The 13,536-nt window shown below is 44.9% G+C and overlaps 1 protein-coding gene across 8 annotated transcripts in view; it reads right to left on the bottom strand.

Moving 5' to 3' along the window:
- LOC121594906 overlaps positions 1-13,536 on the bottom strand; it is a 270,610-nt gene that overhangs the window by 58,307 nt on the left and 198,767 nt on the right. The window lies entirely within an intron of this gene.

Raw genomic sequence — 13,536 nt, 5'->3', positions numbered from 1 at the left:
ACACGTCATATAAAGTTCACTTCTAAAACTAAAGATAGAATTGGAAGTGTACGTGTACGTGACAAGGCAGTGTCCCACAACTATGAGAACCCCTGTATAACCCTGCAAAAGGAATGAGTTAAACACTATACATAGCACATGCTTCCAATCCCATGTATTCGTTTATTCATTTGGAATTACTACCCAAATTTTGTTTTATCTTATTAAGAAGAAAAGGCAATTTAATATCACGCCCTTTATTTTGCTATAAAGCTGCTGATTGCATGCTTCAATCCGGTTAGCATGTCACTTACTACTGAGTTCAGCGGGACGAATTCTTCAATTGTAAGCTGACTTACCTGCAAATAAAGGAGAAGAAAAGGAAAACTATATTACTATTCACGCAAAAAAAACCCCAACCCTCTTAAAATCTGCACAAACAGAGAGCAAACAACATATTCAATGAGAAATGCAATCCGCACCATAAAGTATGCCACCGTTTCGCTCCCGGCGACAAACGATAAATTCGTTATTTTCTCCGATTATCGCACAATCGGAGATCCCTTTAGATCGCACCGTGCCAGAGTGCAGAGTGTAACCTCAGCGTTATATTTATTCTTCACCGTAACATACGACATCCCAGCACGTACTCGTGTTTGTGTTTGTGCTGCTGCATGCCGAACCCTATATCGCCGTGTATCAACGATGCGACGGTGTGATTTTTGTGCAAAAATGTGTTGCCCCAACTTCAAATCTCAATTATCCCGAACCCGTTATCTCGCATGCGAATGGGCGCAAAATGGGTCCCACCAAGCTTGGGCCGAACCCTTTCCGAGATGCCGCGTTTAAGAAGCAAGACACCACTAGCCGGTGTGTGTGTGTGAAGAATCTCACAACGGTATCGCGGACGACCAATCGGGGAGAGCTCCTTCCCGGACAGTGCTGGATTTGAAGCTGGAAAATGAATGAATTTATCATTTCCTCGGTGGCGGCGGGTTGTCCAGCGGGTCGAAAGTGCGGGGCAGGGCACCTCGGAACGTGCAAAAAGACTCGCGCGCTCGAAGGTATGTTAATTTGTTGTTCTGTTACCTTTGCTTCATTTCACCCTCCAAACTTCAGCGCAGCAAACCGCGCGAAAGGGGCCCAACCCGGCCAGAACCTGCTGTGCGAGAAATTCTTTCCCCACACTGTGTGAGACCCTTGTAAGTGTGTTTTTGTTGTTTTCGGGTGCCCTAGCGGCTCGTTTTGCTAAGCATGCGAAATAAATCACCTTCACCGAAATCGTGCGCCGGGCGCACCGCACCGAGTGGAAGGAAATAAATCTGGAAATGAATCGTACCGGTCGCCGGTGCGGTCAAGCCACCGCTGCGACCCAGCCGGCTCACACCACCGTTTGATTAAAATTCTTGCCCCAACGCCATCGCCATCTCCTGCAAGTTTTTCTGTATTATTTTTACGTTGCAAGGTCTGCTGGCGTATCAGAACCGCACGGCGTTATCTGATGAAAAGTTTAATGCCAGATTGGATGTGTTCCACCGCGGGTACGGGACGGACGGCACTTGCAGCAAGTTTGAGGTGTTACTGGCCTGGACCCCAGCAGCGACATGAAATTGAGGTATTAAAATCACAATTATTCATAACCACTGCGAAAGTGGCACAGTTCCGCGTTTCATTTCCTGCATCATTGTATACAGGGGGGGATTGAGGGTTCACTTGTAAGGTGCATTCGGTCTGAAGGGGTCGATGGTAGTGGTGCTGTGACAGAATTATCATTACCTTTACAAAGCTTGACGTATTAACATATTCTCGAAAGCTGTTTGTAGTTACGAGGAGAGATCTAGCTGAGCTATTACAATTGCTTGTATTCCAGTGATCGACTTACATTTATAAAAAAAAACAATGTAGACCTACCAAGATGTAATCAAGATGTAAGAAAAGTGTGTTTATAGTCTACTCTTTTAATGAGAGTTGAGAGTTTTACTGTAGATAACAATGATACTGTTTGGATGACCTTAAATATTGGAAGTATTAACAACCTCAAGAGTCTTTTGAATTTATTCTCGATTTAAACGCAACTACTTGATTGTTCTGTGATTGTCCGCATACTATTATCAAAAGTTTCTCTGAGTGTAGTACCATGGAGATCCATGGCTTGGTGTTAGCTTCCAACAATTATTTAATTTCTTCTATTACCATTAAATTAATACCACGCACATTGAAATTAATAAGAGTTTATCAACATACTCTTAACTGAACTCGATGCAATTCACACAATGTCAAACATAGCCTTTGCTCTGTATGACCTCTGCATTCCACTCATAGCAGTGTAAACGACTACACTCCCTGATTGATCGTTGGCACATTAGACGTCTGCCCATAGCGGGGTTCCATTTGTTGATGCTGGGAAAGTTGACACAGAGTTAGGCATATCGTCCGGGGCAAAATGCGGGTCCCTTCCTCGATGACACATCCCATTCCAACGGATGAATATCAGTTACAATTGAGTGTGAAATTTGTTTGTGTCCCAAACGTTAAGCAGCTGTGCAGTGGGTTGTTCAAGCTGGGCTGTGGATTGGGAGTTGGTCCCGATTTTTAACTCGATAAAACCTTAGCCACAGAAACAAGCGCACATGGAAGGCAAAACAATACCAACCGCACTCATTAAACGAACCTCCCAAGCGGGGGACTCTCCACATCCAAAACTTCCTTCCAAACCAGCCGTTTCGTTTGGTAAGGCGAGAGAAATACGCCACATTCGGGTGGGAATTATTGTGGCGAGCGAGTAGCGTTACGCTTCGTTACATCAATCTGGCCGAAATAGCAGAAGGAAGGAACGAAATAAACTACCCAACAGCAGCGACCGCAACAGCAAAAAAGAAAAAAAATGAAGCACATTCGTATGCATCGGAAGTTGACCCCGTGCGTTGGGTGGTTTTGTGTTGCCGGGGGTGCCAGCGGTCACAGTGTGTGTTTCTTATTACGCTTCTACGCCCCCCTGCCCGACGGATTCGCTCTCAATTATGACTTAACTCAATTGAGTAATTGATGTAACGCGAACGTACAACTTGCAGTACTATTAATCTTAGCAGCCAAACCAGTTCCAAACCCTACTGGCCACTGCCGGCCTACCGTAGCGCCTGTCCGTGTGTCCGAGTGCGATCAGGTTGGGAAGTTAGAGGGTTTTTTTTTTGGTTTTGTTCACTCAGCGAAGGTTTTTTGTTTTGGTTTTGAACTTCAAATGTCTGGGCAATCTAGATGAAAATGAAAGTTGAAGGATGGACCGCCCTGGCGCTAGAGGGTTCAAGTGAAAGAAATTATCGCACACATGGCAAAGGGATGGGGAGGCAGGCCATACATGCTACGAATGTATTATGTAAAGAAAACCAATCGTTTGTTTTAGTAGCAAAAAGTAGTGGCTTTTTTTTGTTAATCATTTAGGTTTAATCGGTTCATTGGAGTAAGTGTTTTGTTATTTGGGTAAATTGATGCTTGATATTTCAAAGTATTCTAGCAGGGGTACGAAATACTATTTCAGGTCCATTTTTGGTTGAAATGGTTCCTCGAAAGTTGGAATACTTATCAAATTTTAAAATTAGTGCAGTAATAAAGCAAAAACAGTCCTAAGATACGACAAATAGTCGTATAAACACTTAGAATTTGCAGCAACCTCTTAGTTTACGATGCACAGCCAGAATAGATGCTCGTTGTTATTTCATCTTACATGTACCATCATGCATGATGTCCCGTGGTACAGTCGTCAACTCGTACGACTTAACAACTTGCCCGTCATGGGTTCAAGCCTAGAATGGACCATCTCCCCGTAGCAAGAAATTTGATTATCTATCCGGCTGTATAGGCCGGGCATGTCCGCGTAGAACGCTACGCCAAATAGAAGAAAAAGAAGAAGAAGAAGAAGAAGAAGAAAAACTACTATCATAACTCTTTGGGAAGCCTTCGTATGATCAGGAAGAATCGATATTTTCCACTATTCTTTGCATATTTCATATGAATGAAACTCTAGAAGGGTGATCAAGATTTATTCTTGTAGGATCTAAGAACAAATTTAACCTATGTTAGGAATTTCGCTTCCAAAATCTTTAATTTATGTTTAGTGGAATGATTTAAATAGCCTGACTGACATTGAAGACGTTTTAGGATTGACATTTTATCAGCATTTCACCAATTGAAGTGCTCAAAATACTGAAGTTTATTCTAAGGGTCCAGTGTAATAGAATACCCATGACATATGGTGTCTGTATGTATCCTTTTAAAGAAGGCATCACTTATCAAGATCCTAACGATCATTTTTACACCAAATGGTACGCTTCAGATGTCTTTTAATGTTTATCCCCTGCTGACTCTAGCCTCCATAATAGCGGACGTTAAATAAACCACAAACTCCAAATTGACGCTCATTTCCGATCACGAAAACAACGCTTTTGAACCTTCCGAAGCAAACAGGTTCGGTTGGCTGGGACAAGCCCTTCCCCCGGCGCGATTAGCATTACCCGATGATAAGTAGCAAAATATACATGGGATCGCTACACAAGTGCGCTATTTATGTGTACCGCTGCACCCCATAGTCGCTCCCCACAGTCAGCGTAGCACGCAATCGATCGGTTATGAAAGAACCCACCGGAGCACTAGCACACTATGCAAACAACTCATAAAACCGCACTCATACCGCACCGTTTGCACAAGCAGCAGCAGCAGCAGCGCCCGAAGAAAATCAAGATGTCGACGCGCGTGTTTCCCGCATTAGAAGTCGGCAAACAAGAGCAGTGGGGGGTGGACGTGTGTTCCGGTAATGTCGCTGCAGCACGGTACTTATCGGAGCGGATACCGGTGGCCTCAAGCGCTACCGTGCTGCCACAGTGCGGTCGCCGTACGGAGCAGCAGCAGGGAGTTCACAGGGGGAAAATAAACATAAATGAAATTTAATATTTTATTCCATTCTTCCCTTCTTCCGATCGGCTGCACACTGTATGGGGGGCTCTTTACCGACCCCAAACCTGTACCTGAGATCGTAGCTTAGCTTCCCGAAAAAAAGCCTAGGAGATGTGTAACGCGTCTTTTGCCGTGCTACTTCTATCCGTGCCGTTTGCGTTCTCCCGAAAGCCAAACGACCGCCTTCAAGCGGTAGGCGCAGCAAACCCTATAACGAGATAGCGATTAGTGAAAGTTTGTGCCCTCCAGGCCACACCGGGACGAAACACACACAAACACACACCGAAAACGGGCAAAACTCTCCCTTTCCGCGGGAGGTGGTTGCTTCTTCCGCCGACGCGGCATTACCTCAGCGTGCGCCTGGTGCTTCCTCTCCAGCATTCCGCGAGAGCCTGTGTTGTCATAACTTTTCTTTTCGTTTGAACTTATGCAGCCCGCGCAAACGGAAGGGAAGCGCGTTTTCCGTTTTTCCATGGTTGGGGCGGGCTAAGGCGGAGGACAAACGAACGATTACGGGAGCGCACACTGTTATTATGTTGGCCGTGGTGGCTTTGAGCTAGTCATCGCAAGATCGCCTCCATTGCGCGATACGCCATCAAAACACGACGAAACGGCGCAAATCTAAAAAAAAATGGGACGAAAGAGGGAGGGAAAAATGTTGCCAGCTGAAACACAAATCGGCGGTTCCCAAAATAGTGAAGAAAAACAAGTCCGACCGATCAGTTCCAATAAGATTTTTTTCTTTCTTTCTTCTCCTACAGCTGATGGGAAGGGTTCCGCGGATCGATCGTTTGATCGCAAAATTTCGGTTCAGTTTTGTCCTCTCTTTCTTTCCTATTTTTGCTTACCTCCGAAAAAAGTGCTACCGAGGGTGCCGATTGCAAGGATCAGCTTACCGCGTACATGCTGCCGGTAAAATGTGACCTCGTTCTCATCGACGCAATTTTACCTTTAGCCCGCGCCTCGGATTCCCAACTCAAACCGCTCCCCGACCCGCTAAAATGGCTTGTTCACTTTCAATCGAAATTTTCGCCGAAAGCGAAATTTCCTTTCAGACCTTCCTCCTTTGCAAACGGTTTTGCCAAAAACGTTAATTGACGCGTTCGCCATTCCGTTTTGACGCCGACCCCAGCGAAGGGCAGCTCTCAGGCGCCCAGCCGTTTTGTTGATTGCCGATTGGATTGGGCAAAAGCCAACTTTGGAAGGGAGCTGAAGAGGCAGGAAACCCTACTGACCGATTCGTGCAGGGAAGATGACTCGGGCAAAACTAAAGTTCGAAGGTGTCACGGAGGGGGGGAAACATGGCGAGGGGTACACCGTTCGCAGCTTGCAGAAATCGAAAGTGATCAAATTTAATCGAACTCCGGGAAAATCTGCACCCAATGCTGGCGCTTGCGTGGATCAACAGGCGTTACCAGAGGGCGTCCGGAGCCCGCCTTCCCTCGCACTTCCATTTTTGGGCCTCAAATTGACCTTAATGGTTTTTCGGACAGGAAAGGTGAAAAGATCGAACGGAAACTAATTTAATTTAGACTTTTATCGAGAGTCTAATTAACGGAAGATGCTGCCGCCCGGGAACTGGAGGCCAACATTCCAAGCCGGTTGAGAGAAGCGAATGGTGCGCTGGCGCTACGCCTCACCGGTGATGAGATTTCCTTCCTTTGCCAGCCGTGCGCGAGAAGATTAGCTTCCCCGGTTGCGTCCGGTTCGGGATTTTATTTTGGCGGGATTGGCTGAAACTCAGCAGATTTCAACATTCGGCCAGTAAAGGGTTTGTGTGGACGATGTTTGCAAATTAAAGAACTAGCAAAAGAAATGGTCGGGAGCAGCAGCCGCCGTACGTCATGGTTGTTGTTGTTGTTGCCCTATGTTGTCGTGAAAGGCCAGATGTACACGCCGGCGGCTTGTACGAGATTAGATTGCACCATTTTGATTGATTAATTCCGGACTGCGGGCTATAGTACAACAAAACCGGCGCGCGGTTTGGCAAATCGCGATAGTTCCGGTTGACAGTGTGTTTCCTTCCACCTAATGGAGACGTCATTTTATCTAAATTGATAAAATAAATGAGACTAATTTATGTTATCTGCGATCGGGCTGTTGTTGTTTTCTGGAACGCTTTACGTCTTCATTCGTTGAATGGAAACGCGGGAACGATCGGTAAAAACCAATCTTTTAGATCTTTGGAAGGAGATTACTGATTGTTTTATGCAAATTTTTATAATATATGTCTTTAGGGGATACAGTTTACGTGAGTGGAAAATTTCAATGATAACAGTTATGACAGTAAAACTAAACTCCGTAAAACTAAACTAAACTAAACTAAAACAGTAAAAAATATGCAACAAATGAGGAATATGCAACAACACCTAATCCAGTAAGAATTCAACTAAGCCAAACAACTTCGACTTAATTTAAACCGCATTCCACGAAGCCTTAGCCATCTCAGGCGAGCAACTATCGCGATATTTTTGTTCTCCCGTTCCCGGCCGCCAAACAACCGGAATGAATCGAATTAAAACGTCACTCAATGGCAGCGTGACAAATGCCACCGATCACAATTGGACAGAACCAATTAATTTATCCTTCCGAGCGGCGACACTTGCGACACTGCCGCCGCGTTCCGAGCAGCGCTCCAACGGGGGCCCAGAAGGACACCCGGCGCATATTGCACACGCCGTGTGTCACCGTGATCCGCTAGCGCCTTTGTTGATCCGATCCGGCGGCCAACTAGAGAAGGCAAACTATGCAAAACTATAATTGATCCGTGTTTCCTCCCGAAGCGCGAGGAAGAAGACAAACGGGGGACACACAAAAGCCGCACCACCAACCGCGTGTCAATTGAGTATTTGCCAAGTAAACGGAGGGGGGCCAACAAAGACTCGGCGGTCGTCGGATGGATTATGAAGTTGCGTAAAGTAGTGCCGTTAGATGCCACGTGCCACGCGGTAAGTATGTGCCAGCCGATGTGGAGTGTGTTGAAGGTTGTGGTGCGCTGGACAAGTTTTGCATAACACAAAGCACTGGCGGACTGGTGCGCCGTGTGGAAGGAGATCATGACACAGTTTTCCGCCGTTTGACAGAAGGGACACACATCGATTGATCTGAAATTAAAATCCATTCAAGTGCGGTCGGGGGCTGGGCTGAGCAAATGGAAAGATTTGTTTTATGTAGCGTAATATTTTGCTTTATGGTCTGCACAAACAGACAAGCTGTGGGTGTAGCTTTGAGCGAGAGGATTAGTGCACGTGGAATGTATCTTAAACGTGTGCAGATTGATCATTCCCAGTGGTAAGTAATGCTGTCGATCGTGATAGAGATAGGTTTGACGCTTTTTAAAATGTTATTTGTCCGTGTCAATAGTGTTTATAGTATCAATTTAGGACAAAAGAACAATTTCATCAATTCTTCTTCTTCTATTTGGCGTAACGTCCTACGCGGGCATGCCGGGACATACAGGCTTTCGAGACTTAATTCATTACCACGCAGCCGAATAGTCAAATCCTTGCAACGGCGGGACGGTTCATTTCAGGCTTGAACCCATGACGGCCATGTTATTGAGTCGTTAGAGTTGACGACTGTACCACGGGACCGCCCCATCACCAATCAATTTGTGTTCTTATTCTAGATAGCATCAAGTGGACAGCATCAAATCAAGTGGACAGACAGTGTCTACTATTACGTTTGCATTAAAAAGGGTGTATCTACCCGCGCACTAATGAAACGTTAATTACACTTTCAATGGAAGTATTCTTTGAGTCAGCAGGCAAAATATGACACTTCTATCAGATGAGCTCTATGCGTGATGGCCAAAAAAGTGCAGCAACTTCGTTTAGAAGCGTGTGCGATAAAAGAAAGGCACCAATCTACGACGCAAATGTGGACGTCGGACAAGTCCGTTCGGGCATCTACAACATCTTGACACTATTATACAACAATCAGAGCATCGAATGAAAGCCCAATTCCGAAAGGCCGAGCGACAAGAACCTCTAAACGAAGTTGAAAATGATGATTGAGGGATATGTTGCTGCTTAGCTACTTTCGCTTAGCCAGGAGGTCGATGCAACCGGCAAAACAGTTAAATAGTACCTGGGAAAACATGAACAAACATATCAGCAGAAGTAGAAATTGCGTCCAATGGTTTCGCGATCATTTCTGGCGAATTTCGGTGGAATTTCTATATGACACCTTAATCCGTAAACCGACGTCCAACGTCCATCAGCGGCTTCTTGTCGAATTTTTTATGACCAACAAGATGAAAAATCTCTACTCCAACAATTTTGTCGTGAAAACTGATCATAATTGAATAAACTCGAAGGTAGATCTTAAAAAGATACCTACACGCATGTATTTGTCCAAGTGCATGTCTCGCATGATCGTAGATTTATTTTTGCAAGAAAGTTTAAATAATTACCTTACAAAGCATGTTCATGGAAATAAATTATCTCGCTGTCTTTGTTTTCTACAGAAAACATTTACATTCTTTCCTGCATAAAACATCACAAACATCACAACAAACCCAATGCCCTGCAAAAGGGTTAAACAAACTGGAGCACCGCAATGCACACAAAGTGCAACACAGCCAAACGGAATCAATCGCGAAAGTCGAACGCACGCAACATACTGCTGTCGAAAGGGCGACGTGAACATACACACGCTTTTTTTTTTGAGTCCAATTTTACCTCTTTGACCAGTCTTTCCGTGTTGAAAGAGAAAAAAAAGAACTGCTCCTCTTATGCGTAGCTTTACGCCCACTCACTCGCCCGAGCGGGGCCCTGCAGGAGTTTGCGTATCGAATGCGCAAATTTCTCGACCGTCTTCATCAACACACAACATGCACAAGATGCAAAAGCGAAACAGAAGCGGCAAAAAAGCGGCAGCTCCACCCGCGCTTGGCAGTGCGATTCATTTCCGTGTGTTCTTTTACTGGCATGTGCCAATAAGTTGCCGGCGTTGATAGACAACAACCGACACACCGGTCGGGGGGTTCGCATGCAAAGAGACGGGTCCGCGGGAAGCCTGAAGTCGGAAGTTCGGAATCGGCGAGCACGACGGATGCAATTTCAATGTTTCTGGGGTAGCCTTTTTGAATTTGCTCTTCTATACACACGCGCACGCTGCGTAAAGGTCTCCAGGGGCAGTCGGAGCGATGGATTTGGCATATTGGTTTGATTTTTCAGTGTGCGCCGCGTGTTTTCTGACCGATGCTCCCGCGGGGGCTCCCGGAGTACAAGGAGGTTCCGTGCGGGTTGAGTGATTTTCTCTTAATTGAAATGCTTTTAGGAGAAAGTAAATCGGAACTACAACCATAACCGGCTGTGTGTGTGTGTGCTCCTCTGCATCCCTGTGCTAACAATGTGGTGAGCCATATTTGGAGCGGCTCCAGCTGGCGCCTGCGTTTGTCAAACGGTTCACCAAACGGTTCAAGGCTTACCTGCCTGGGCGAAAGTGATTTGACAAGGACTAAATTTTATGCATCGATCTTGATGTGGGTACCCTTTTTTGGCATTCTGGGTAGGTTCAGGATGTTGCGGGAAAGGTTGCGTAAGGCGATGCAGTTGTGCAATAAATCCGTCCCGGGTAATACGAGAATCTCGTATGGCAGAATTAATGTTAGGTAATTTTTTGGGAAGAGAAAACACCTCAGGATTGCCGCAATTAAGGATCTTCTCGGAAGACATGGCAGAGCTTTTAGTGGTAAATAATGGGATAAATAATTAAGAAAAGTTATGATCTCCTAAAAAGGTTAAAATTTTGCATAAATACAGTTTACATTATTTCTTGGAAATGTTTCACTAATTTATTTAAATTATTTTTGAGAAACTTAGATCAATCCAAGTCGACGAAATTCTCCACCCAAGAGGGAGATATTATCAGCACCGATTCGTCTTATCCCTGTCGGCACAAAACACCACACCAACCCGTGGCAGCCCCGACCTGGCTCATTAGCAGACAGTCGGACATGGCAAACGCCGGCCGTAAAGCCTACCAATTCGCACCCGACATTCGCACACGACTCGATTTTCATTGAAGCCTCGTCCGTTACGTCCCGTTCGTTGCCATTTTCCATTAATCGATCACTCGCTGTCACACTGCTCTCGTCGTACCGATGCACTTTACACCGGGCTAACGATGCACGCTTCGACCGGGACGACGGGGGAGTGGTGGGAGAGTGCGTGTGTAAAACTGTCACACTAGGTTGCCATAAATTGGCCACAAGGAATGCGAAATGTGTTTGCCAGCTATCCCGTCTGACCAGATCGCAACATTGCGCGGTGGCGCACCGGTGTGTGTGTGTGTGTGGCAGTACTTGCAGTAGTAGTAGAGGTATTCGTAGTATCAATAGCTAACCCGTAGCCCCTGATAGTGCCGTTTTTGCACGGCCGACCGACTCTTCGCACAAGTGGTTCAAAACTAGCCGGCCGGAATGCCATGACTGCTTTCGCGCGCTCGCTGTAATAAAGTGGCAACATATTGCAAGTGCAACAGTTGCAGTGGATGAACTTCGCTTGTACAGTGTCAGTGTTGGTTAGGGGGAGAGGGACACATGGAACTAGATGAATAAAACCACCAGCGATTCATTGTTTTGGTGGAGGAAATTTCTGGGATTCAATTTGACCTTAGAATTTTAGAAAGACGGTTTGATTAAAAACGTTTTTATAAGAGGATTTTAGAAAGTGTTTTTAGGTCCTAGCGATCTTTTGGTTCTCACTGCTTCAGATGGTTCTCACAGATTCCTTTGGATTTAGAACTCGTCTAATATTACAGCTTCACAACATAATACGTTTTAATGTCAAAAAACACATGTGTCGTAAAAATCAGAAAATTGGAGTTATTGAAGTGATTAAATTCTTCAACATACTATGTGATGCAAAGGTAACAAAATTTGTAGAGCAAATCCTTATTAGAACTCAGAGTTGAGTTTAAACCCTATTGTTGGGTTGAACGACTCACTTTTTAAGTAATATTGCCTTTCCTAATGTTACAGTGACATCAATTTTGATGTTTCGGCGCCAGAAATATGTGAAAAACTCGAAAAATGCATACGATGCAACCCATCGCCAATTAACGTCATTCTAAATCGGTATCACAGCTCCACATACAAATCGGCACCCAATTAAGCTAATTTTCAAAAGCTAATAAAAATTCCGTTTATTTTGAATTCTTTCTTTTCCACCCGCCCCTCGCTAACATCAAACATTTTTGAAGACATCGGCTAAACAAAACGCAGCCACAGATCGGTCTCGTTTTCTTTCCCCTGGAGATTCCCAGTTTTTCAAACAATTTTCCATTCCTGAAAGAGAAAATCCCAACTGCTTCGGTGGAGTTCTTTTTCAGCCCCCAAACAAACTCAATCATTAACACGCGTTCAGAAATAAACACACGTTTTGTTTTCTACACATCTATACACAGCGCTTCTCCAAGGTATGGTGGGTGCAGTGGGAGAACATGGGGAGTCGTGGGAAGAAGTCACACTGTCTGCTTTTGATTATGTTTTCTGTTATGTTATTCCTTCCGGCGTCGTATATGCTACCCCGCATCGGCAGGCTTTGAGGTGGGGAAAGGGAAAGGCAGTGTTTTGAAACGTCCAAAGCAAAACAAATTAGGTCACCAAAAATGCACGCCCTTTGTGGGTGTTGTTATGCCACGGCACGCTCAGAACGATAGAATTGATGGTGGTGCACGAGATGGAACATAATTTCTGGAGTTTCTTTTATTACATCCGGCAGGCGGCGTGAAAAATGAGGCAAGCTATTATACACGTTTGTCGGCTCATTAGTAAATTCATGATTAATTTAATTAAAAAATGACTTTTTATAACTTAAATATAATAAATTAAAATTTTCAATTCAATCTTCGAATTCAACTTTATTCCAGTGAAACGTTTTACCTCATTTGGAACTCTTTTTTTCAGTCCCTCAAATTCACCATTAATTGGCAAAAACGCAACTAACAAAACCGTATCGTAGCTCATTTACTTAACCTCTCATGTAAGCAGGCTTCGTTACAAGCAGCGCACGTGCTTCTTAGTTCGTTGCACCAATGCATGTCACTTTTACACTGGCGCATGCTCGACCGAGCTCGAGCTTCTACGACTTTACCCCACACAGATGTCGAGCTCTTCCCTCGGTTCTACCGCAAACAGGAAAAACGCACCGCAATGTACCTGCGGTGTGGAATGTATGCTGACAAATACGCAACGAATGTTTGCAAAACGGGAACATGTCGCACAGCCCCAAAACGATTGCCGATCGTGTATCGGTTGTTTCGGTAGCTCGCAATGCGCATTCGTTTGCGCAATGGGGGACGGCGTTTCGCAACGCAAGCCAAGAGCTCAAGGGACACCAAATTTAAATGAATAATTGAACATGATAAAATCGTTACATGATTTGCGATTGCAATCATACGCTTTCATTTGTTCGTACAACATCAGCACAACCGTTTGGGCTTTGGGAAAACGATTCCTTCCCTGCACTCAGCCGAACGTGAAATACCAACGCATGTAACTTCACTGTGTACTTTTTCTCGCTAAAAGCTAAACGGTTTGACCATTCACCTAGCTAAAGAATTTCCTTTTCGCATGCGTGTGTAACGCATGCGGCTAATTCG

Source organism: Anopheles merus, chromosome 2L (genome assembly GCF_017562075.2).
Source record: "Anopheles merus strain MAF chromosome 2L, AmerM5.1, whole genome shotgun sequence".
In the NCBI taxonomy this organism is placed as follows: domain Eukaryota; kingdom Metazoa; phylum Arthropoda; class Insecta; order Diptera; family Culicidae; genus Anopheles; species Anopheles merus.
This window is presented reverse-complemented; position numbering and strand designations above follow the sequence as displayed.